At 40.4% G+C, this 26,722-nt stretch overlaps 1 long non-coding RNA gene across 2 annotated transcripts; it reads left to right on the top strand.

The window, feature by feature from the left end:
- Positions 1-271: 271 nt before the first annotated feature.
- LOC107789010 (uncharacterized) lies at positions 272-3,557 on the top strand. Of its 2 annotated transcripts, XR_001648746.2 has the most exons (3): positions 272-854; positions 2,375-2,474; positions 3,278-3,557. It is a non-coding gene; the product is annotated as an uncharacterized LOC107789010 (long non-coding RNA). The 2 variants fall into 2 exon arrangements; XR_001648747.2 differs by lacking the exon at positions 2,375-2,474.
- Positions 3,558-26,722: the final 23,165 nt, after the last annotated feature.

Below are 26,722 nucleotides of genomic sequence, written 5' to 3'. Positions count from 1 at the left end.
AGTAGTCTTACATTTTTATAAATACTTTACACTATTTTAAGTAAGGAAAACTTAGGCCCTCTAGTTAATAAAATCCAGATTTTCTAAGAAAGCCCAATTGTTAGCTAATTCAAGACAATTTTAGCTCAATTTTGGGCAAGAAGATGGCCTAATTTCGGACTAGCCCTTGAGCCCAAACCCTCCATTGCCCCAAAATTAACCCTTGGCCCAACACCCCTTCCCTTTAATTGAACCCTAGATATATACATATAAAGAGAAATGAGCTGAAAATGAAGGGAGAGAAGCTAAAAAAAGAGACCTAGGACAAAAAAAAGCGGACAACCGCAGACATAGCAGACAACCGCAGACCTAGCCCCACCTCTCACGTCTCCTTCTTCGCACCACCCAACCAGACTTGGACCCCTGATCTCCTACGCTAAACCAGCCACCACAGTTCGCCGGAAACCTCCATCTCACACTAGCGAGCCATCCCTCCAAGCCACCCCATCGTCGACCACCATTGAAACTAACGACCCATCACTACCGGTTATCTTCTTCACAAAACACGCACACTCACGCTGAAAACACACACAGCAAGAGATCCCCTGCTAAATTTCATCTTTTTCTACACTTCAAGGACACACCTGAAGATTTCCAGCCAAAAAGGACCACAAATTCTGACAACTCTTAAGAAAAGAGAAAATTCCTACAACGCGGTTTAGTCCAAAAAATTCCTACAATAGTGGAGGACCAAACTCTAGCGAAAATTAGTCGAGTAACCGAGTTCCGTCAAAAGATCCGGTGAGTCGGTCTAGTTTGAGGTCCAGACTCATTTACTTGTTAGTTCTCTAGCGGTTAGCTGGTCTATAATAGAGGTGAGCCTCGCTTATCCATATGCTATCAAATTTTGTCCATGTTTGAGATATTTCTTTGTAGTAACTTGAGATTTCAAGATCTGTGATTAATAGTTCATTCAATAGCTTAAAAATGAAATCACAATTACGAAATTATTATTGCTTCTATTGAATAAGTACTGTTTTTATAAGAAAGTTTGATTCCCTTTTAATCAAAAACCATGGAATTCTGTTTAATTCTTTGGGGTTGTAGAGTAGAAAGGGCACGCCATTTTCCGGATAAGAAAACCAGAAAGCAGAACTGGTTGTGCAAAATTCTATTTAGTTTGTTTGTTTGTTTTTTTTTTTTTGGCTTTGAGAGTCAGCTACATTTTCGTTTGAATTGAAAGACAAGTCTCTCTAGTTTTTCTTGGGTTTGTGTTTTCCTTAAGTTTAAAATTGTGCTTTAGGATTGAAAACTTAAAAGGAGGCATTCGGTTGTGCACCTTCCTGACTCTCGTGGCTAAGGTATAATCATTTTAAGATAATAGAATTACGAACTTTGTAGTTTTCTTATGCACGTAATTAAATCATCACAATTACGGGTATGGTTCCCATAGCGTGGTTGTGATACCTAATCTTGAATTAATTTTTTTAGTATGAATACCCGTAATTCGCTTTAATTTGAGCACAAATCTTTTTCTTTAAATAAGTTGAGGTGTGCCATACAATCACCTAGTCTATGGCCCTCACATCGATATCATAATTAGTGTAGAAAATGCCTTGAAATCTCATAGTTTGCTTTAGGCGCATTAATTAAATAAATTATTGTAGCTACGGGTATGGTTCCCATGACGTGGTTATGACACTTAATTTCTAAAATCGGGGGTACATTTATGTGACCCGACCACAATTTAATCTTGTTAATAAAATAAACATGTTGTGGATCATGGATACGGTTCCCGTGACACGATTCGCGACGTATAATCAAGTAATTAGTTGTATAAAAATCGGATTATTAAAAGCGGTTAAAAGGATTAAAAATGCACATAGGTTTCAAAGTTATTTTAAAATCAAATAAATAGGCCAATAATAACAGTTGAGGGACCGTGCTAAAATCACGGAACCCGGGAATGCCTAACACCTTCTCTCGGGTTAACAGAATTCCTTACCCGAATTTTTGTGTTCACGGACTGTAAAACAGAGTCAACCTTTCCTCGATTTGGGATTTAAACCGGTGACTTGGGACACCAAAAATTATCCCAAGTGGCAACTCTGAATTTTAAATAAAATAATCTCATTTCGATTGTCACTTAAATTGGATTTCGGGGTGTGAAAAAGGAGGTGTGATAGCTCTAGCGACTTTGCTGGGGATCGAACCCAGAATCTCTTGTTCAGGATTCAAGAATTCGAGCTTAGAATAATTGTTATATTTGGCTTTTATTTATTATCTGGTTTTAATTACATGTTTGGGCCTAATGTGCTAAATTTTGCTTTTACCGCTTTCATATTATCTGAACTGTATATAAACTTCTACGAAACCCTTCTTTTCTCATCTTCAGGGATGTGCACGCTGGTGTGACTCCTCTTCTGTTAGTGTCATACCTTAAATTAGGAATAGGCTCGGACAAGTTACAAAATCGGATGGCCTTTTGGTTCCCGGTACGTAGCCCCCTCCTCCCGGCTCAAGTTGTCCGCTCGGGTACACAAGTCTAGAACAACATACCCAAGTTTTGAACATAGAATAACTCAACCTCATGCCGCATCCGTAGTAGAAATGCTTTTCTACATCATATGCATTTGACTTTGGGGAGTCAACACAAGTGTTATGTCCATCTAAGACAGGTGTACCCAAAAATAAAAGACCATCCAGATGCATCTTATGTGCTACATTGTTGCAATCTTCAAGGGTAAGAGGGTTATTTGGCAGATCAATGATAGTTGAGGACAAATGAAAAAGAAAAAAGAGAGAGGGTGAAGTATGAAAATAAAGCAAGTAGGACCCAATTATGTTTTCTACCACATTTTTGTTAAGAAAAAGACAAAAAAAAAACATGAAAAATTCAAAAAAAAAAAAAGATTTTGCACTTTTCATCATTTTCTGAAAATCAAAAAAAAAAAGAAAAGAAAATCCAAAAAGAGTTTACATGTTTCATCATTTTTCAAAACGAAAGATAAAAAATATTATTTTTTCCGAATAAACTATTTTTTTAATTCTCAACCGTATCCAATCTGCCTGAACTACGCATACCTGATTCTCGTCTTTTGGGGCGTGATACATAGGCAACCCACATAGGGTCCGGTCTTCCTAGTGAGTTTAGGTTCTTGGCTTCGCAGGGTCTTAGCCAAATCTTGCATTTTTAGCCACTTTTAGCCACATAGGTTAATTTTAGAAAAATAGTCACAACCATGTCTTGCATGTGTCTAATATGGAATGTTATTGTCTCACAGAGTGTTGGTTTCAGTTTTGTCATACAGGTGTGGATCTACTTACCGGAGTTTGAGCATGACAGATATCCCAGGACTACTGCATTAAGGAGCTGCCTGAGGATTTTTTTTTTTTTGAGTCTATTGTTCATGTTTTACTTTCTAGTGTTGTATAGTAGTGTTCAGTCATTTAGTTGATGCTAGAGTCTATCATAGTCTAGTTAAGTTTATCGAGTCTTTTGTTATTATTTCGTATTTGGTATTTGAAAAATGTATCATAAATCAAAAATCCAAGAAAGAGATATTTTGCATTTTATATTTCTGTTAGAATTTTCTTTAGAAATACTACTCCTAGAAATTAAATTTTTTTAAAAAAATTGAGGTGGTTTTTCCTTTAGAAAGTTAATATCTAGAAAAAAACAATTGCTTTTATATTTCTTTTAGGATAATAGGACTAAAAACTCAAAAAAAAATGAGATTTTTCTCTTTTGATATCTCTTTACAAGTTTTCTTTAAGATATTAATTCCAAAAGCCAAAAAGATTTTTCTTTGAGGTTCTTCTTTCGGAAATTAATAAATAAAAAAAAAAATTCTTTCTATTTTCAGTAGAACTTCAGGACATTGTACGTAGAAGGAAAAAAAACATACTTTATCTTTTGTTTATCATTAGAATTTCTCCTTTAGCCAATCAGAAATTGAAATCCAAAAATATTTTGTTTTATCTTTTTCATTGCTTGTTTCGAAATCTTGCGTCGGGATATCAAATGAAAATTCAAAATATTTTTCTGTGGTTTATTCTTTAGATTTCCTTCATAAAAAAAATCAAAAAATATTTTTTCTCTTCTAGGATTTTTCCTTAATAATTCCCATAGAGTATTTGTTTTAAAAAAAGGGGAAAAGAAAAATATTTGCTCGTTTAAGATTGGGTTTAGAATAGATTATAGTACATTAAGTCTAGAAAAAAAGAGATTTTATTCTTTTTTCGTCAGCGTAGTCATTAAGGTAAAAAAAATATAAAAGAAAAAGAAAAAAATGAAAAAAAGGGTGAAACTATAGGATATGAGATATGAGAGTAAAGAAAAGAGTGATAATTAAAAAAAAGAGGAAGGAAAATGAGCAAGCCGAGAAGTGCTGAAGTGAATAAATTGGGATGATGCCATATGACCTTCATGCCCTCGAAGTCATGTTAGAACCGATAACTGTGACTAAGTGCATTGCACATAATATAAGATTGTTTTATGTTAAATGCCCTAACGCTAACGGGATGACTTTATTTTGTTCCTTTTACTATCTTTATTATAGCAGAAGGGTGGGTGGTTTGTTGTTCTTAAAGTGGTAACTCTTCTCAACAACATAAAGTCGAAACGCAATGGCAGACGGCAACGGAATTGAGTTGGTTGGTACTGGTGCACAAAAGCAATTGGTTGAACAGGGCAATGTGTTAGTTGAAGAGGTAAGGATGTTAAGACAACATATTGCGGACATGTATCAGGCTTGGATGACCGGTAAGGCACTACCCCCACCACCTGGCTTCTTAGATGCTACCCTTACCCAAACTCCGGCATAGTGCCAGATGATCCCCCATACTCTCCATATCCACCCACTTATCACAGCTTTCCCAGTCACCCTAGTAGCCTTATCACTCATCCTCCAATTACTTTTCCCCAAAATTGCCCTCCTATCATATCCACTACCCCCATGATCACAACTTATCAACAATCTTCCCTTCATAGATCCGACAACGAACATCCACTCAAAGCCCATGATGCCCAATATTACCCCTTAGAAGTTGCCCACGAGATTTTTGACTCATACAATCAGAGCCTTCGAAATGAGCCTCATGTTGAAAATGAAAAGTTCACAGGAAAAGAAGGGTTAGATGAGCTATCCAGAAAGTTGAAAGGGTCTAAAACGCCAAAGCTTAATTTATATGATGGACGTGAAGATCCATTAGCCCATCTGAGAGGTTACTGCAGTGAAATGAGAAGTATTGGCGGGAAAGATAATTTGTTGATGGCGTATTTTAGTGAGAGCTTAACTGGGGCAGCCTTGCAATGGTATACTCGTCAAGATGTCAATAAGTGGCATGCATAGGATGATATGGCTCAGGATTTTGTTCGACACTTTCGGTACAATCTAGACATTATCCTAGGCCGCTCCTCCCTATCTAATATGGAAAAGAAATCGAAGGAAATCTTTAGGGAGTTTGGGCTCAGATGGAAGGAACAGGCTGCTCGAGTCAGTCCCCCGATTGGTGAAATGGTTGATCTTTTCCTACAAGCCCAAGAGCCCACCTACTTCAGTCATTTGATCCCGGCCTTGGGTAAACCTTTCAATGATGTGGTAAAAATGGGGGAGATGGTAGAAGAGGGAATCAAGTCAGGCAAAATCATGAGTTATTCTGCACTGAAAGACACTACAAAACACATTCAGAACATCTCAGTAAGTTTGGATGGAAGAAAGAGAAATAGTAAAGATGTTGTTGAGCGCCAATGACAGGATCCAGTGGGCATTCCTGCTCAACGCTTGCAGCCTCGATATCGACCCCATGGATATTCATGTGCTCCAGATAATCCTCCCAAATGCTACTTCTCTCCATAAAACCCACCAAGTTATACATCACCTTCCCAGTACTCCGTCCATAATGCACCACCCTATGCTCCACACCCACGAGACCTGCGATGGCCTGCACCACTTCCATAAATGTCTTACACGCCCCCTCAAGCATATCAACCACCTACCCACAAAAGGTTCAAACAGAGGCCAGAGTACAAGATAAAAAGGCAAAAGCAAATGGAAAATACTTTCATGCCCATTGGAGAATCATATGCCAGTTTGTTCCAAAGGTTGAAGCAATTGGACATGTTGAAGCCGATTCAAATAAAAGCGTCGAACCCTCTTCCAAAGAATTTTGATTATTCTCAAAGGTGTGCACACTGCTGTGATGCCCTGGGTCACAACACAAAAAAGTGTTGAGCATCTGAAAAAAGCAATTCAGAAGCTTATTGATGCAGGCGATATTGTCATGAAAAATCTAGCTGCAGTAGACACTAGCCAAAGTCCAGCGCCTATTCATAATGAGACGCATATGGTGGATATGATTTGTTTTGAAAAGGAATATGAGAATTCTTCTGAGATCCTTGGAGGTCCACGTGCCGCAAAGCTTTCAGCGCTATCAGAGGTTGGTCTTAAGAACGAGCCGGCAAAAGGGACCCAAATGCAATTTGCTAAAGTCAATGTGATGGAGACTTGTGAAGGTCCTAGTAATGTTGATGCGGAACTCAGTGGCTAAGATGTCGTGCTTGGTAATTGGAAAGACGCTCCATCTCTTGGATAGCCGGGGAGGAGTCTTGGTGGTATATTTTGTTGTCATTTCTGTTGTCTGGGTAATTTTTAGGGTTGTAATCCGGATATTGTCTTGTGACACAAACTCTTCTATCCTTTTATTTTGCTTAGTTTGTTTAGTCGTAGTGGCTCATTTAGTGTTGTCTAGTTTTGTTCCAGGGTAGTGCCCCAGTTTGTTTTGTTTGTCTTGTTGTTCAAACCCTTTCACCATCCGTCTAATGCAATTTTCTGTTTTTTGTTATTTCTGGTCATTTTTTGTTTAGTTCTCTTCTCCTTTTATAGTTTTTTTACTCATGTTGGCTCGAGTGACATGACATGCACGCATAATTCTAGTCCTAGTCTTAAAAGTTAGTTTAATCATGAAGCAATGAAACAATTTTGAAGATGATAAGGACACTTGAAGGAAATAAGTATATATTTGGACATTTTGAGATCATTTGAAGCCCGAACTGTGTGAAACTGGCACGGATAGTTTGTGAAGTTAATAGGGTGACAAGAATTCGTTAAAGGAGAGCACATCCCAGACAATTTGAAGGGAGTAGTTTCGAGTTCAAGTGTACCTCAGGTAACAAGATAAACCCAAGGGAGTTTGCTCCGAATTGACGGGGCACATCTATTTTGAAGAAGAAATCACCCAAGAAGAGCTATATATTTGACAAGGCACTAAAGAAAGTTGGAGGGAATATCTATGGTACTAATGCCGATGCCGCAAAAGAAATATTATGCATGATCTTCAATTTTTATCCTCAAGTTGCATGTGTTGTACTTGGCATTTTCAGGGATTGGGAGGCCCTCTTTCATCTACCCAAACACTTATACCATTTTGTACCCCTTTAAGCCTATGCTGAATTCTTTGACCTCCCCCCTTTTGGAATCAAGTTAGATTCATGTCCCCATAGGTTTACTTTAGAAATTTCATTCCAAAAAAATTCAATTAAAAAGAAGAAGAGAAAAATAGAGATAAAAAAAGAAAAAAAGGAAAAGAGAAAAACAAAAAGGAAAATAGTAACAAAAGTAGTCTTGTGAGCTATGTTTGACCTGATTCTTTTCACCACAAGATACGTAGGCAGCCTTACCGTTCGATCATACCAAATAAAATATTTCATAATCCCACGAAGTTAAGAGTGGGGGTAGTTTTTCTTAGAATCAAATTCTCTTGTTTTAGAAATTGGGGCAAAGTTTAAAATGGATTCCCAAAGTTGTAAATAAATTAACCTTGTTATCTTAGTTGTTTTGAGCTTTTATGATATCCTTTCTTTCTAACCCTGTCCAAAAGCCACATTACAGTCCAAAAAAGACCTCCAAGATAATCTATGAGAGTGCTGAGTTTAGACATGCCAAGAGCACATGATATTTATATCACAGTTGATGCCTTGCCATCTGCGGAATCAGAGAAAATAAGAAGAAAAGAACAAAATGAGAGAGTCTTATTGGTGAAAACTTTCACAGGCACCATAAGGCGATGGTGAGTTGAGAGAAAGAACAAAATGAGAGAGGCTTGATGGTTTGTCACGCCCCAAAACCGAGGAGCGCGACCGGCGCTCAATCGAGTGAACCCAACTGAGCAAGCCTTATCAACCACTATCTACCCAACTCAATAAGAATAAGGAAGTCATGCTTACCTTTATTTAAACTAGGAGAGGTAGCACATTCAACATCTTAGTTCATTTCATATCACAACATTAAAACGTGGTTGACTTCCAAGGTTCCATACAAGTTATATTGTAGAAGAAAGCAAGGGTACAAGGTTACAACATGGTCCATTGACCTATCCAATACCCATACATAACCCACACAAACGTCTACGGAACCTGTAAGGATACAAAAGATATGATAGCAATGTCGGCAACAAGGCCCCGGATATACCTCAAAAGTAAAAGTCCAAAACAAGAAGATGTGAAATATAGCCCCTCGAAGGAGAAGGGGTCTCACCAAGAGCTTTAGAAGAAGGATGCTCCGCTACACACGATCGACACTATCCGCTATGGAGCCACCTACATTCATAAAAAAAATGTAGCGCCCCGGCAAAAGGAACGTTAGTACCATGGAATAGTACTAGTATGTATAACTAAACACCATTTTACTAGAAAGAACTATCAAGCAAGTACAAGTAAGTCACGTGAGTAAATCAAATATGCAATTCATGCAATCCTTCACATAATTTCCAAAACTCAGTTTAGGGCATCTCTTTCATATGGTCATCACTGTTTTCAATGCCACCGCTATCTTAAGCGGAGTCCGATCACGACCCGACCGGCTAGGTCACCTCATTGGAGGCATATATCTCAATCAATATTTCATTTCCCTTATCCGAAATTCAATATCAGCACATTACCACCATATGTGCGGCTTGGTGTCCGATCTCGACCCGATCGGCTAGGTTGCCTTATCTAGGCATTATCCCTTTCTCATTAGTCATCACGTCAGAATCTTTATTTCACATATATCATATCAATCCCGGGGCACTCAAGGCCACCATTACCACCTCATTTTCCATTTTCAATATTCATCTTACAAGTTTTGATCATAGACATATACAAAAAAAAATCAAGTTGCAATCACAGGTAAGTGAGCACATAGCTAGCATGAATAATTCTCCGTTTCGATCTTGGCTTGCAGCATAAGCTTTTCAACACATTATTGTATTCTTCATACTTCTCTAATTATCAAGAATGGTACATTACTCACATTGAGGCACAACCTTCACGTATATGTGTAGATAATTGCAAATCAATTAATGCGTAATAACAATCAATATACTAACCAATTCAGCTCTTACCACACTTTTGTAAATGCCAACGGAGCTCAATTTCTAATAAAAGGGGGTTTTAGCCATACATACCTCAATAAAGCTTTCCTTACTCTTTAAAATTTCCAGAACTCTTAGCACTTTGATCTCTTGGGATGAAGATCTAGGGGCCTTCACTTAATTATCTTCAAGGATTTAGCAAGATTTTGGTGGAATAATTTGATGGGGAGAGCTTTCCCTCTCTAAAACCCCTCTCTCTCACTCTAGAAATGCTTAGAAAATACCCAAAAATAAACCTTCCATCGAGTTAAATAAAATGAGGTTCGGGTCTTAAAATCCCATTTTTTTGTACTGCCACGCCGCGGGGCACGGGGAGTCTTTGGAAAATGTGTTTGGAAATGAAATTTCGGACCATACTGGAATTACTACTGGCGCGGCGCGCTGGACGCCGAATGGGGCGCCGCGGTAGTGCAAATTTCTGCGCTGCTTTGGTAATTTGGTCATAACTTTGTCTAGGAATGTCCGAATGACGAAAGGTTTGAAGCGTTGGAAACTAGACTTAAAAATATTTTATTTTATAGGCTGTGAATCACACAAATCTTTATATAACTGGAGATATAATTGTCCAAAGTGAGGTCTTGTGCGCACTAATTTGCAACTTTCGTCTATTATGAAATTTTCCAACTTGGCTTAGACTTAGGCCTCTCCTTAGACCCCAATTCACTTCTAATATAACTTATACACTTATTAATATATCCAATTGATATCCATAATATCCTTAATCCTAATTTGTACCCAAGATAAAATATTTAGCCTACTTTGGCACCACGAAATCTTAAATTACTAAGCAAAATTTTCTGGGGCTTTACATTCTCCCTCGGTTAAGATTATTCGTCCTCGAATGAGGATCAAGTTTCATTCATTAGTTATCCTTATGTAACTTCTGCTTTTCACATTATGAAATATATCATCAGCCCCGAATTTGGCTAACTCCTTAAATTTCCGAAAATTTCGCCAGAGTTTCCTTTGTAACTAGGACTATCCACCTGTCAGAGGGCCCCATATACACATCCTAACAGCATATACATGTTCCATATACATAACATAACTTGTTAAACACCAACCATGGACGCATAGGCAACATACATAATCAAAATGGAATAGTTTAACATAGATCAAATCAAAAGATAACAGTTTATAGGAACCAAATACATGAAAGCTATTATATAACTATTCAAACAAATGTGGGTTCTTCTTTCTCATTTCTTGCTCGGCTTCCCAAGTGGCTTTCTCAACTTGCTGGTTCAGCCATAATACTTTCACGGATGCAATTTCTTTATTTCTCAATTTTCGAACTTGCCTATCAAAAATGGCAACTGGGACTTCTTCATATGATAGCTCTTCATTCACCTCAATAGTCTCGACTGGCATGATGGTGGACGGATCCCCTACTACCTTCCTTAACATAGACACATGAAAGACCGGGTGTACCAATGACATCTCGGATGGCAGCTCGAGTTTGTATGCTACCTGACCAATTCTCTGAATGATTTTTTATGGTACAACATACCTCGGACTTAATTTTCCCTTCTTCCAAATCGCATCATACCCTTCATAGGGAAAACTTTCAAGAATACCCAATCGTCTTCTTTGAACTCCAAATCTCTGCGACGCACATCCAAATACGATTTTTAGCGACTTTGAGCAGTTTTCAACCTTTCTTTAATAAGCTTGACTTTATCCATGGTATGATACATGAGGTCCGGCCCTATCAATTCCGCTTCTCCAACCTCGAACCATCCAATGGGAGACCTACATCTCCTACCATACAATGCTTCGAACGATGCTATTTGGATACTAGCATGGAAGTTGTTGTTGTAAGCAAATTCTATGAGCGGCAAATGGTCATCCCAACTACCCTTGAATTCAATAGTACAAGCATGCAACATGTCTTCAAGCGTCTGAATAGTCCGCTCTGCTTGACCATCGGTTTGTGGATGAAAAGCTGTTCTAAGGTTTACCTGCATACCCAAACCTTGCTGAAACTTCTTCCAAAATTGGGCTGTAAACTGAGCCCCGCGGTCTGAAATGATTGAGACTGGAGTGCCATGCAACCTGACTATTTCTTTGATATACATCTGAGCATACTGTTCCGCTGTGTCGGTAGATTTAACTGGCAAGAAATGCGCTGATTTCGTGAGTCGATCCACGATCACCCAAATTGAGTCGAATTTGGGCGGAGTGCACGGCAACCCTACCACAAAATCCATGTTAATCATCTCCCATTTCCACGTTGGAATTTCTATGCGTTGAGTCAATCCAACGGGCCTTTGATGTTCAGCCTTCACTTGTTGACAATTCGGACATTTCGCCACAAAATCCGCCACATCCCTCTTCATGTTGTTCCACCAATAAATTTCCTTGAGATCATGATACATTTTTGTAGAACCTGGGTGCACGGAATACCTGGAAGTGTGAGCCTCTACCATGATCCTTTCCCGAAGATCGTCGATATCAGGAACACACAGGCGGTCTTGGTACCGTAGGGTACCATCATTCATGCCAACGGAAAAAGCTGTGGTCTTGTGTTTATGAATCCCCTCCTTCAGTTGTGCTAACAACGGATCGTTAAATTGCTTCTCTTTCACCTCTGTCACGAGCGATGATTCATCCCTATTCTGTACAATTACTCCTCCTTCATTAGAGTCTGCAAGGCGAACTCACAAATTGGCCAATTGGTGAACCTCTGTGGCTAACGGTCTCTGATATGCCTCCAAATGAGTCAAACTTCCCATGGATTTTCGACTAAGAGCGCCTGCCACAACATTAGCCTTACCCGGGTGATAGAGAACATCAATGTCATAGTCCTTGAGTAATTCTAGCTATCTTCATTGCCTTAGATTAAACTCCTTCTACTTGAAAATATATTGAAGGCTCTTGTGGTCCGTGAATACATCCACATGGAGCCCGTATAGATAATGTCGCCAAATCTTTAGTGCGAACACTACCGCTGCAAGCTCTAAGCGATGAGTTAGATAGTTCTTTTCATGATTCTTGAGTTGCCTAGAAGCGTAGGCTATAACCTTTCCATGTTGCATCAGCACACAACCGAGCCCGACTCTCGAAGCATCGCAATACATCACAAATCCCTTTGTACCCTCTGGCAGGCTAATACCGGTGTTGTTGTCAACCTTGATTTCAATTCTTGAAAACTCTTTTCACAAGCATCGGACCATTGGAATTTAACTGCTTTCTGCGTCAATTTGGTCAATGGAGAGGCAAGAGTAGAAAACCCTTCCACAAACCTTTTGTAGTACCCAGCTAAACCCAAGAAGTTGCAGATTTTGGTTGGAGTGGTAGGTCTAGGCCAATTCTTCACTGCTGCAACCTTCTGAGAATCAACCATAATTCCTTCCCTGGAAACGACATGACCCAAGAACGCGACAGATTCAAGCCAAAATTCACATTTTGAAAATTTCGCATACAATTGATGTTGCTGAAGAGTCTGCAAAACTGCCCTGAGATGGTCAGCATGGTCCTCCCGACTTTGGGAATATACCAGAATGTCGTCAATGAACACTATCACAAAGGAGTCTAGAAAGGGCTTGAAGACCCTATTCATAAGGTCCATGAAAGTTGCGGGTGCATTTGTTAGCCCAAAAGATATCACCATAAATTCAAAGTGCCCATACCGGGTTCTGAAAGCTGTTTTTGGAATGTCTTGTTCCCTTATCTTTAATTGATGATACCCGGACCGCAAGTCAATCATTGAGAAACACATAGCACCTTGCAATTGATCAAACAAGTCATCTATCCTTGGCAGAGGATATTTGTTCTTGATTGTGACCTTGTTGAGTTGCCGGTAGTCAATACACATCCGCAGCGATCCATCTTTCTTCCTTACAAACAAGACCGATGCGCCCCAAGGCGACACACTTGTCCAGATGAAACCCTTCTCTAACAAATCCTTCAATTGTTCCTTTAGTTCTTTCAATTCCGCTGGTGCCATTCTGTAGAGTGGAATTGATATAGGTTGCATTCCTGGCATCACATCGATACCAAAGTCAATCTTCCGATCTAGGGGAACCCTAGGGAGCTCATCTAGAAAGACATCCGGAAATTCATTCACAACTGGTACAGAATCAAGGCTAAGCGCCTCGGAATCAACATCTGTAACCCGAACTAGATGATTGATACACCCCTTCTTAATCATCTTCACGACCTTAAGGTAGGAAATAAACCGACCTCTAGGCACTACATTATCACCCTTCCATTTAATAACGGGCTCATCAGGGAATTCAAGCCTAATAGTTCTAGTCCGACAATAAAGCTTAGCAAAGCATGAATAAAGCCAATCCATTCCCATTATTACATCAAAGTCGACCATCCCTAACTCAATAAGATCGGTCGTGGTATCCCTACCCCGTACCGTGACAATGCAACTCCTATAGACTCGAGCAGCCAAAATTGACTCTCCAACCGGAGAAGATACTGAAAATGGTTCATGAAGCTGTTTTGTGCTATCCCAAATTCCATAGCCACAAAAGGGATAACATAGGATAAGGTAGAACCGGGGTCAATAAGTGCATACACATCATGATATTGGATAGTTAGAATACCTGTAACAACATCTGGAGAAGCCTCTGCGGTCTGGCGACCACTCATAGCATAGAATCGGCGAGGTCCTCCTGAACTCTGCGCACTACCCCCAGCTGAACCACGCCCTGCGGGTGCTGGGGTACCTCGAGCTGGAGAGGGGGCTGAAGATGTAGTAGTTGCTGGGCTGGAGGGCTGAGTTGTGCCCCTACCCGCTCCCTGGCGGGATACACGACAATGCCTCTGAACATGGCCCCTCATCCTACATCCATAGCATATGGGTAACTCCGTATAACAAATTCCCGAGTGCATCTTCCCACACTTAGGACACAGGGACCTCTGCTGCTGCTGGGACTTCTCTCCTGACCGACCCCGCTGATGGGATCCCCTATTACCCTAACCGGGCCTGAAATGACTCCACTGCTGCTGGCTGGGTCCTGATGGCGGTGCACTAGCTGAAGACTGGGCAATAGATTGGGAAGGTACTGATGATCCTCCCCTAAAAGCCGATCTTCCCCCACCTAGTGACTCTCTCATGTTGCCTATAGATCGGGCCTTACTGTTACCCTCTCTTTCCATTCTATTCTTTAATTTACGGCTCTCTGTGGCTTGAGAAAATGCTACCATCTTCCCGTAGTTCATGTCAGAATTCAATGCAGCCATAGGAGCCTCATTAATGGTGAAAGAATTAAGGCCCTGAACAAATTGGCGCACCCTGGCCTCCATTGTGAGCAACATATGAATGACATACTTTGACAAGCGAGCAAACTCCATGTGGTACTCCCACATACTCCTGTTACCTTGCCTCAAATTTTCAAACTCCATTGCACGGGCTGCCCTTGTATCGACGGGCAAGAAATGATCTATAAAAGCATCAGCAAACTCACTCCACCTCGCCGGAGGGCGCCCCTCCTCACGGGAATCCTCCAACAACTCAAACCACGAATAGGCCACCCCTTTCAGACGGTAGGCAGCCAACTCCACTCCCTCTGTCTCAGTTGCACACATCACCCTGAGGGTCTTGTGCATCTCATCAATGAAATCCTGGGGGTCTTCTTCTAGATTGGCACCCGTAAATACTGGATGGTCTAACTGAAGAAATCTTTTCACCCTGGAACTGGTGGAATCCCCTTGCTGGCTAGATGAACTAGGCGCAACATTTGACCTATGGGCCTGAGAGGCCACTAATTGGGTCAACATCTTAATAGCTCCCCTAAGATCCCCATCAAAAATACCAGACTCAGAAGCTAGGGCTAGAGGTGGAACAAAAGTATCAACGGGAGGGATAGTGGTACCCTCCGTAGGTATAGAAACTGGGGGAGTCTGCTCAGAAATGGAAGGATCCGACAGAGTAATAGCAGGGTGACTACCCCCATCCGCAACATCAAGCAGTGAATCATCAACCACTCCTGGGGTGGCATTGTCTTTTAGACCAGTTCTCGCTTTCTTCTTAGGTGCCATTTACTGAAAGATAGAACAACGCACTGATTAGGAAGGAAGCAGTTTCACCGCACAATCCAGAATATCAAAGAAGGGTGTTATTCCTAAATGCCCAAGTAGCCTCCAACTTATAGATGTGGTCTACTACACACCGATAAGAAGGACTCTACCAGACATGGCTCCGAGACATCCTAGGACTCTTTAAAACCTTAGGCTCTGATACCAAGTTTGTCACACCCCAAAACCGAGGAGCGCGACCGGCGCTCAATCGAGTGAACCCAACTAAGCAAGCCTTATCAACCACTATCTACCAACTTAATAAGAATAAGGAATTCATGCTTACCTTTATTTAAACTAGGAGAGGTAGCACATTCAACATCTTAGTTCATTTCATATCACAATATTAAAATGTGGTTGACTTCCAAGGTTCCATACAAGTTATATTGTAGACGAAAGCAAGGGTACAAGGTTACAACATGGTCCATTGACCTATCCAATACACATACATAACCCACACAAACGTCTACGGAGCCTGTAAGGATACAAAAGACATGACAGCAATGCCGGCAACAAGGCCCCGGCTATACCTCAAAAGTAAAAGTCCAAAACAAGAAGATGTGAAATATAGCCCCTCGAAGGAGAAGGGGTCACACCAAGATCTTTAGAAGAAGGATGCTCTGCTACACACGATCGGCACTATCCGCTATGGAGCCACCTACATTCATAAAAAAAATGTAGCGTCCCCGGCAAAAGGGACGTTAGTACCATGGAATAGTACTAGTATGTATAACTAAACACCATTTTACTAGAAAGAACTATCAAGCAAGTACAAGTAAGTCACGTGAGTAAATCAAATATGCAATTCATGCAATCCTTCACATAATTTCCAAAACTCAGTTTAGGGCATCTCTTTCATATGGTCATCACTGTTTTCAATGCCACCGCTATCTTAAGCGGAGTCCGATCACGACCCGACCGGCTAGGTCACCTCATTGGAGGCATATATCTCAATCAATATTTCATTTCCCTTATCCGGAATTCAATATCAGCACATTACCACCATGTGTGCGGCATGGTGTCCGATCTCGACCCGATCGGCTAGGTCGCCTTATCTAGGCATTATCCCTTTCTCATTAGTCATCACGTCAGAATCTTTATTTCACATATATCATATCAATCCCGGGTAACTCAGGGCCACCATTATCACCTCGTTTTCCATTTTCAATATTCATCTTACAAGTTGTTATCATAGACATATACAATAAAAAAAATCAAGTTGAAATCACAGGTAAGTGAGCACATAGCTAGCATGAATAATTCTCCGTTTCGATCTTGGCTTGCAGCCTAAGCATTTCAACGCATAATTGTATTCTTCATACTTCTCTAATTATCAAGAATGGTACATTACTCACATTGAGGCACAACCTTCACGTATATGTGTAGATAATTGCAAATCAATTAATGCATAATAACAATCAATATACTAACCAATTCAGCTTTTACCACACTTTCGTAAATGCCAATGGAGCTCAATTTCTAATAAAGGGGAGTTTTAGACATACATACCTCAATAAAGCTTTCCTTACTCTTTAAAATGTTCGGAACTCTTAGCACTTTGATCTCTTGGGATTAAGATCTAGGGGCCATCAATTAATTATCTTCAAGGATTTAGCAAGATTTTGGTGGAGTAATTTGATGGGGAGAGCTTTCCCTCTATAAAACCCCTCTCTCTCACTCTAGAAATGCTCAGAAAATACCCAAAAATAAACCCTCCATCGAGTTAAATAAAATGAGGTTCGGGTCTTAAAAACCCATTTTTTTGTACTGCCGCACTGCGTGGGGTGTCACGGGGCATGGGCTGTTTGTGCAAAATGTGTCTGGAAATGAAATTTTGGACCATACTGGAATTACTACTGGGGCGGCGTGTCGGGCGCCGCATGGGGCGCTGCGGTGGTGCAAATTTCTGTGTTGGTTTGGTAATTTGGTCATAACTTTGTGTAGGAATGTTCGAATGATGAACGGTTTGAAGCGTTGGAAACTAGACTCAAAGGCCTTTTATTTGATAGGCTGTTCATCACACAAATCCTTATATAACTGGAGATATAGTTGTCCAAAGTGAGGTCTTGTGTGCACTCATTTGCAACTTTCGTCTATTATGAAATTTTCCAACTTGGCTTAGACTTAGGCCTCTCCTTAGACCCCAATTCACTTCTAATATGACTTATACACTTATTAATATATCCAATTGATATCCATAATATCCTTAATCCTTATTTGTACGCAAGATAAAATATTTAGCCTACCTTGGCACCACGAAATCTGAAATTACTAAGCAAAATTTTCTGGGGCTTTATAGAAAACCCTTCGAGCACTACATGTCGAATGAGGATCATGAATCAGATTGGATAATCGGAGCATTGAAGCCCAGTTTCACGGTTTAGGGGTATAGCAAGAGTTGAACATTAGACTTGCTTAACCGATTAGGCCACTTGATCCAAATGTGCATGTCATGGTCATTAGAGTTGGAATCCCCATCTGATAAGTTTCAACTTTGTAGTTTTTTATTGGGAATCATCTCTTTCCATTGTCATTTACTCTGTTTCTTTTGTCTTGTTTACTTCCCTTGCCTTAGTCTGTTTGGTCAGAACAAGTTAGAAACAACTTCAAATTTGCCACTAGCTTTCCAATTACACAAAACGAGATCTAGCTAGCACATCAAAGTGGCATAAGTCAGGAAAGAACAGCATGTACACTGAGTTGGTAAAAATCAACGTGCTTTGGGGATTCATGTGAAATACAAAGGTTTGGTATATATCAATTCATGAACAATGCAACAGATAGAGGATGTTGGGTGAATGGATCAAAGGTATTTTCCGTGATAAGGTTGATAGAGAAAGTGGTTAACCAATGGTAAGCAAGGTCTTCCAAGCGGAAATAAAAGTTATCATGGCAAGAGAAGAAGCAATAGACCCCAAGGCCAAAGTCAGTGGTTTAAGTAAGGAAAGAACAGTATGCACACTGAGTGGGTGGCAGTTGACATGCTTTGGGATTCATGTGAAACACAAAGGTTCAGTATATGTCAATGCATGAGCACAATGCAATAGATGAATGGTATTGGGTTTGAACGGATCAGAGGTATTTTCTGTGAAAAGGGTGACAGAGAAAGTGGTTAGTCAATAAACAAGTAAGGTCATTCGAGTTGAAATCAAAGTTATTATGGGAAGTTAAGGAGCAATCACCCTCAAAGTCAAGGCCACAAACCAACCACCATATTTATAAACTCACAAGTTTTCTTTGTTTGAAACAGGGATGAAAATTGTGTTGAAATCAAAGCTTGGAAGTTTGAATTTTATTCAAGTGTCGTGCCCAAATTTTGTCAGCACAACAGCGGTTCGAGAAGGGGAAAGGAAAATTTTTTCGATCTACATGAACCCTCCATGAGGTAAAGCATGGTTCAGGGGCAAGGAATTTTATTCGTTATGCAGAGATCCTCTAGGAACAAAGCATGGCTCAGGTAAGTTCATTTTCGGCTTTTCAGGAACCTCCTGGATAACGGGATTTAAATTAAAAGAAAAAGAAAAAAGAAATTAAAAATAAAAGAAAAAAAGAAAAAAGAAGTAAAGTGTTCTTAGGACCCTCCTGGATAATAGGACCTAGTTAAATTTCAAGACTTTCATAGATAACAAGATTTAGCACAAGTTCCACTTTGGGGAAGTATAATCTAGCATTATAAGTTTTTCACTTTTGAGATGAGACTTGGTTTGAAATTTTCAGGATAAGAGAATTTAGCTTAGAACTTATTTTGATAACAAGAATCGGTTAATACTCACAGATGTTCCCAATATCAAACTGGGGCAGAAAAATTTCTTTGGTTTTATATGTTTTGTTGTAATATGGCTCCTACCTTGAGAACAAGGGAAAACAGTTCAAGTTCTGAAGGAAGACGACACAAGTTCAAAGGAAAACGGGTCAAGCTCAGTAATTAGGCGTCTACTTGGAGAACAAGGGAAAACAATTCAAGTCTCAGGGGAAAGGAATACAATTCAAATGTTGGTAATCGGGCACCCACCTGGAGAACAAAGGGAAAGCAGCAATGTTCAAAGGAAGACTGTTCAAGTTTAGCAATCAAGAGCCCACCTGGAGAACAAGGGAAAGCAAGTCAAGTTTCAAAGAAAAGCAGTGCAAGTGTTGGAAATCCGGCTCACCTGCAGAATAATGGAAAACAGGTCAAGTGTCAAGGAAGAGTAGTTCAAGTTTTGGCAATCAGGAGCCCACGTGGAGAGCAAGGGAATACAGTTCAAGTTTTGGCAATCAGGTGCCCACCTGGAGAGCAAGGGAATATAGTTAAAGTTTTAGCAATCAGGTGCCCACTTGGAGATCAAGGGAATACAGTTCATGTTTTGGCAATCGGGCGCCCACATGGAGAGCAATAGAGTACAGTTATGTTTGACAATCAGGCGCCCACCTAGAGAGAAAGGGAATACAGTTGAAATTTTGGCAATCAGGTGCCCACCTGGAGAGCAAGGGAATATAGTTAAAGTTTTGGCAATCAGGCGCCCAACTGGAGAGCAAGGGAATACAGTTCAAGGTTTGGCAATCAGGCGCCCACCTAGGGAGCAAGGGAATATAGTTCAAGTTTTGGCAATCAGGCGCCCACTTGGAGAGCAAGGGAATACAATTAAGTTTTGGTAATCAGGCACCCATCTGGAGAGTAAGGGAATACAACTCAAGTTTTGGCAATCAAGCGCCTACCTGGAGAGAAAGGGAATATAGTTGAAGCTTTGCAATCAGGCACCCACCTAGAGAGAAAGGGAATATAGTTCAAGTTTTGGCAATCAAGCACCCACCTGAAGAACAAGGAAAGAAGTTTAAGTTTCAAAGGAAGACAATACAGGTTTCAATGGAAAATAGTTTAAGATAACGAAGGGAATACAATGCAAGTTTTGGTAATCAGGCGCCCGCCTAGAGAACAAGGGAATACAGTTCAAATGTTGGTAGTTAGGCGCAACTTGGGGAATAGGGAAAGTCATTTCAGAATTCAATTCAAGTTAGAAGTAGCAGAAGCTCGCGGCAAGAATGCAAGTCAACAGTCCGAGATGATCAACAGAAGTTAGTCACAATCCAGAATAAAAAAAGGAAAAAAAAGAAGAAGAAAGAAGTGAATCCAAAATGCAAAAGTAGATGAAAGATGCGAGCTGCTCAAGACATGACTGAAGTCACAAGCATGGTATGTCCGGTTTTAATCCGAAAAGCTAAAGAAGAATGAACTAGCACCCACAACTAGCAAGCATCAAAGTTCAAATCCATCATCTGAATGAAGAACCATTCAAGACTCAAGATCAAGCTTCAGAAGACTTATAGATAGGAATCTTGTAACTCATAGTTGACAGACTTAGTTAATCTTTTTCATTTTTTTTTTGATGTAACAATAGGACCGCGAACCGGAACCTCGATGGAATGGCACTTCGATCGGCTCTCCACCTCGGTATACTCTATCATCTCATTCACTTCTGAACTACACGTGGCCTAATTCCTTTATAGCCAAGGATATGTAGGCAGCTCAGATACGAAGGCTCGATCACATTCTCCTTTCTTTTAGCTTTTGATCACTTTAAATAAGGGTCGGGTCAAAAAAACCTATCTAGCCGTTCTTTGTCTGAAAAAACTTTGTATTTCTAGTCAAAGAGGGGCAGCTATAGACATGTGGATTTTGACCCTCGATGAGATTTTTTATATTTTAACATGTAAATATTTAATTTAGGCCTAATATCTCTATTTCAACTAATTTTGACTCTTTTGCTTTATTTTATTACAAGAAAATGAAAATTATAAAAAATAGTTTCATTAATGTCTTGTAGTCATTTTTAATCTTGAAAAAATACTAAAAAGAAAACAGTTTCATTTATGGTTTATCTTTAATAGTTTATTTTAATTAATTAGGAGTAGTCTTACATTTTTATAAATGCTTTATACTATTTTAAATAAGGAAAACTTAGGCCCTCAGATAATGAAATCCATATTTTCTAAGAAAGACCAATTGTTAGTTAATTCAAGATAATTTTAACTCAATTTTGGCAAGAAGATAGCCCAATTTTGGACTAGCCCTTGAGCCCAAACCCCCCCATTGCCCCCAAATTAACCCGTGGCCCAACACCCCTTCCCTTTAGTTGAACCCTAGATATATACATATAAAGAGAAATGAGCTGAAAATGAAGGGGGAGAAGCTAAAAAAACAGACCTAGGGACAAAAGAAGCGGACAGCCGCAGCACCATGGCTATAGTGCGACACAAAAGCATCAAGAGTTGACTCAACTCATCAAGAAAACTCTTTCTATTACATTGACCGTTGTGGAACCCAAACTCATACTCATCAACTCTCCATAAGCAAGCCTCACTTTTAGATTGTAGCACTCAGTACGAGGATTGTGGAAAACACACTCATTTCTCTCAAAGAAAGGTCACAAGTTCGGATCTAAGTACCAGAAGCTTGCCCCTTATGTCAGTCACCACTAATGTAAGCTCACCAAACTCAAGATCATATAGGGCTTTTGTGGGATGTAATGAAGTCTTTTGGTTCATGTTAGGATATATTGGTTTAAGAAGGTTTCGTCTTCCCTTAAGCACTTCATTTGTTTCATTTTGGAACAAAATTTCTTGACTCTTTGAGTCATTTACTTCTTCTTTAGGGTTAGAGAGACACACTGTCACTCTTTGTTGTTCATTTCAATCCTTTTTCTCCTTTCTAATCTTTCCATGCCTTTCATCTTTTGCTTTTATTGCATCCCTTCATTTCCTCTACATTATTCACTTTCCTTTTGACTTTTTGGCTTTTATTTCTTTTTCTTTTCTTTTTGCCTTTCCTTTTCTTCATTTTGTACCTTTTATTACTTTTTCATTCCTCGTCTCTCACCCCAAACTTATGCTTTTTCCTTGCGCTAAGGAAAGATAGGGTGCCAAGAGAGGATCATTTCAGAACAGATAAAGGCTTGTATCATGGTTATTAAAAGAATAAGGGCTATGACTCAACGGGGTTGACTAGGGATATAATCATTGTTAGGCTATGGATGTTTTCAAATCTCAATTTGGATCAAGGAGAGCCTATAATCACTTCTCAAGTGGAGCTCCACTTAGGATTTCGCCTAGACAAACATTTAGGGCAAGTTCTAGACTCATTAGCACAGGACTTGGACTTGAAAATCAATACCTCACCACACAAGCTATAGGATTGCTAAATAAATATTGTCGGGGCCCCACAACAACCTTAGCTAAGATTTGAGCAAGACAAATGGTTCCGGGAAACAACTCGATGATTGTTTAGCCAACAAAAGAGTCTCAAGGTCACAACTATCACCATCATATACACACCAATTTGTTTTTAACCATAAGGTCAAAGGTAAATGTGTTAGGCCCAAGTGAAGCTTTGCCTGAGGCACCATTGCTAACTAACTACTATTTAAACAAAAACGAAAAGAAAAAAACAGACTCAACCCCTTAAAAAGGTTGTCATATCATCCATCATCGGGAAGAGCCACCCGGTTCACACAAACTCCCCCTTTGAAAAGAACAGTGGCCTTAAGATAACCAACGGCTTATTAATCACACAAAATTCTAAAATAAGAAGCTACGAACCGAAAAAAGAAGCTATTAAATGAAATAAGAAGCTATACTAATAAGGTAAATTGCAAAAGAACTATGAAATAAAATGTGGAAGGTAAACTGTATATGTACAAAAAGGGGTTTAGATGAATATACATAAGAGGGAATGAATATATACACGAGAGTAACTTTAAATAAAGACCAAGATAGAGAAATAACGAAAAGCGAAATAAAAGGTAAAGTTATATACATACCAAAAGTGAAAAATAAACATAAAGAAAGAAAATAGTGTCATATTTACAAACCAACTACAATATCATCAAAGTAGGGCTACCCCCTCAAATGAATGTTATCATTGTCCTCAATGCTAACTAACCTAAAATAAGCTCAAAAAGAAGGATAGTGAGTAAAAGAAACTCCCTATGAATCCTCCTTCTGCATTGGGTCCTGTGGTAGCATAGGGTCCTATGACTAGATGGGGTCCTATGGTTAGGAACCTGGATCATCTGTCTCGGCATCATGTGGCTGTCCATAAGCAACACTCTCCATCTCCTCAAGCTCAATCTCTACATCATCTACCTGGGGAATCATTCTCCTCCTCTTTGGAGCGCTCTCAATCCCCTACTCCGGAACCTGCTCTGTCTCAGCTGCTGGAGGCTAATTATGCAGTAGTAGCTCCAAAGGCAAGTGGTCAGCTGTCATCATCTTCTCCACTTCTCCTCTCAATTCCTTAACCGACTCCTTCGAGGCCCGCATCTTCTTCAGCTTCTTTGTGTACTTGCTCAACTCCTTAAGTGTTTTCCCTTGACCAGCAAGAGCATCCATATATCAGCTTTTGGTTATCAAGGAGCTTCTTCTAGTTGTACAGAAGCTCCATGAGAGTCTTCTCTACCGAAGCTGGCACCTGTGGTTGTGAGGGCAGTGACTGGGGTGCTACTGAACTAGATAGCACAGACCTCTTAGAAGTTGCTGCCTACATCCAGTTGTTGATACTTAAGAGTATTTGGCTCAATCTGTGGGTAGTCAATGGGTATGCTGAGGATGATGGAATATCTGGAGGAGTGGGAGTAAATGGCCCGAGGGCGGGCTCTGTTATAGTAGTGGGAGGCTGAGAACAAGTGACTACTACTACTGGCTCTTCAGACTGGCCAATATAAGTAGTGGCTTTGCCCTTGGATTCCTTGGCTTTGGGGTTGTCCGAAGGCTTGAGGCTATACCATGAAAAGGGCATCTTGGGTTTCACCTTCACGTCAAATTTTCTTTTCTCCGCCTCCTGATCCTCACAATACATTGTAAGGAAGTTCGAAAAGGGGTATGATCTATAACCCTCATTTACCACCCTGGTGATCACCCTAGATATGACATTCCCGACATTGATCGGGAACCCCACCATAATAGTCGCCACTAATATCACCCTGGAGACCGACATAGTATTTTCATGGGTAATGGGGTCCAGCCTGCTGCATACAAAAGTCTCCCACCCCTTCGCCGCAAAGTTTAGGGTTTTCCTCAAGATAGGAACCCCTGTTTTCAACCATGATGGGGTGGTGTCCGGGATAGCCAAGTATGATGCCAACCACGGGTGGGCTGCCTCATCAAGCGCCACCTTCTCCAAGTACAATGATTCATCTTCCTTATTAAAGCCCAGGTATTCACTGATAGTATTCCCATCAAACTTTACTTTCAAGTTCCGCACTTTAGTCACTTTGGTATCCTTCATGATGTGGGAGGCATTGGTGTAGAAGTCCTTGACTAAGTGCTCATTTGCATCTGACACCCTGCTGGTGAAGTATCACACCCCACTCATTCATTGAATTGCTGTTTCACATGGGGTTGTATGGCAGGAGATCCCTCTCTATGAACTGGCGCTCATGAATAAGCAACCTTAGAGGCCACCACACCCAGAACTTGTGATAAGCCAGCTCATTAACGAACCACTTTTGCCACACCTCGGGGTTTCTAGTTCTTTCCACACCCCCGGTTTGGGGCACACCCCCTTCCTCTTCATTCGGTACCCCAACATCTACATCCTGTCCAGGTGACGAAGGTGTAGGTGAGGTTGAAGCTGAACTATCACTGCTCTCTGCTGAGCCCTTAGATGACTCAGAAGAAATATGAACTGAAGCATGAGCAGTAGGAGAGTCTGGAGGTTTGGGTAAATCTCTCAACCGATGTCTCTCCGGGAAGTCGAGTACAAACTCTGGTACTGAATCAGACTCAGATACCTACCGGGAGGGCACATACTCACTTCACTCAGAATGGGAAGCAGCTCTATTAGCAGCTCTCATGCTCTTCCTCATTTCCCCGATTGATTTTCGAATTGCTGCAGTCAATTTGATCATTCCTCGTCCCCTACCCCGGGAGGACTCTGCTCTACCCTTTTGTTTGTCACTGCCTCCTCTAGATTTAACCATTACCTACAAGTATAATCACTTGAAACTTGTTAGTGAAAATACTAGAAGAAGCAATGCAAAATATCAGTTGACAGTGCAAGAGCAAAATAGCAGACCGGGGACTGCAAAAAATGGATCGCGACCGCGAAGGCTGCACTGCGGACTGCAAAAAATCAACCATGGCTACGGAGGTGTGGGATTCAGACTACCCATTCTCTAATTCAATAGCACCATGAACTGTGAAAAAAGGAGCGCAGCCGCGTTAAGTGCACCGCGGACCGCAAAAAATCAATCGCGGCCGCAGACCCTCAACTGTACTTCTCTGAACTTTATCATTTTGGACCACAGTAAAAGCATCACTACCGTGAAGAGGTGCTGCAGTCAGCGGTAAATGCCACCACGGACAACGATTATCAGGAATTTAAAATTTTAGAAAACACAAATGACCGCGGACTGCAAAAAATCAACCGTGGCCGCGGTAGTCTAATTAGGGCGCAGCACCTAGGGTTTCTAGTTTTCAAGCATTTTAGCATGAACAACACATTATCAATCCCACTAGGTAGTTAATAAAGATTTCTAACCAATAGAAATCTAATCTAATTAACACTATGGAAACCTAAGTAAAAATTAAAAGAAGAAGAAGAAGAAGAAGAAGAAGAAGAAGAAGAAAAAGAAGAAAAAGAAGAAAAAGAAGAACTATGAATATAAAAGAAATGAGAACAAAATTAAAGACTAAGGATTGATTGGAATTACCAGATGTGAAATGTGAGACAAATGAAGTTCAGTTCTTGTGTTTATGCAAATTAAGGCGTGGATGAACAGTGTGTTGTGTTGTTTGAGAGTAAAATGGGCGAAAAGTGTAAAATGGTCTAGAACTGCCTATTCATAGAAAAGATCTAGGGCCCAAATAGTCTTACCTACCATGGCAGCGGTAAATTACCGCGGACTGGGGTTGTAAAGATCAGAAGGGCTATTGTTTAGAGACCATCGCGGACCGCGGAAAAAGCTCTGTGACAGCGGTAAGCCGTCGCTGACCACGAAAAATGCACCATGACAGCAATTGAGATTTCATAGAACCCCTATTTTTCACCTTCTAGCAACGCAGGCCGCGATCAATTTCTGCCTCCGCGGTGAGGTCATCGCGACCGCAAAAAATAGAGCGCGACAGCGGTCCAAACTTCAGAGAGTGCGAAATTTTTCCAGATTAGTCTTGCATTGCATCAAACATCCCTATACACATCTCACAATCAGTTAGTTCAAAAATAAATCCTACACTAAGAAGAAAATCAAAGAAAAACAAAAAGAAAAACACATGGGTTGCCTCCTAAGAAGCGCCTGATTGAACGTCGCGGCACGAAGTAGGT

The sequence above is a fragment of the Nicotiana tabacum genome, chromosome 7, assembly GCF_000715075.1.
Source record: "Nicotiana tabacum cultivar K326 chromosome 7, ASM71507v2, whole genome shotgun sequence".
In the NCBI taxonomy this organism is placed as follows: domain Eukaryota; kingdom Viridiplantae; phylum Streptophyta; class Magnoliopsida; order Solanales; family Solanaceae; genus Nicotiana; species Nicotiana tabacum.
The sequence above is the reverse complement of the archived record's forward strand: the minus strand, read 5'-3'. Positions and strand labels throughout refer to the sequence as shown.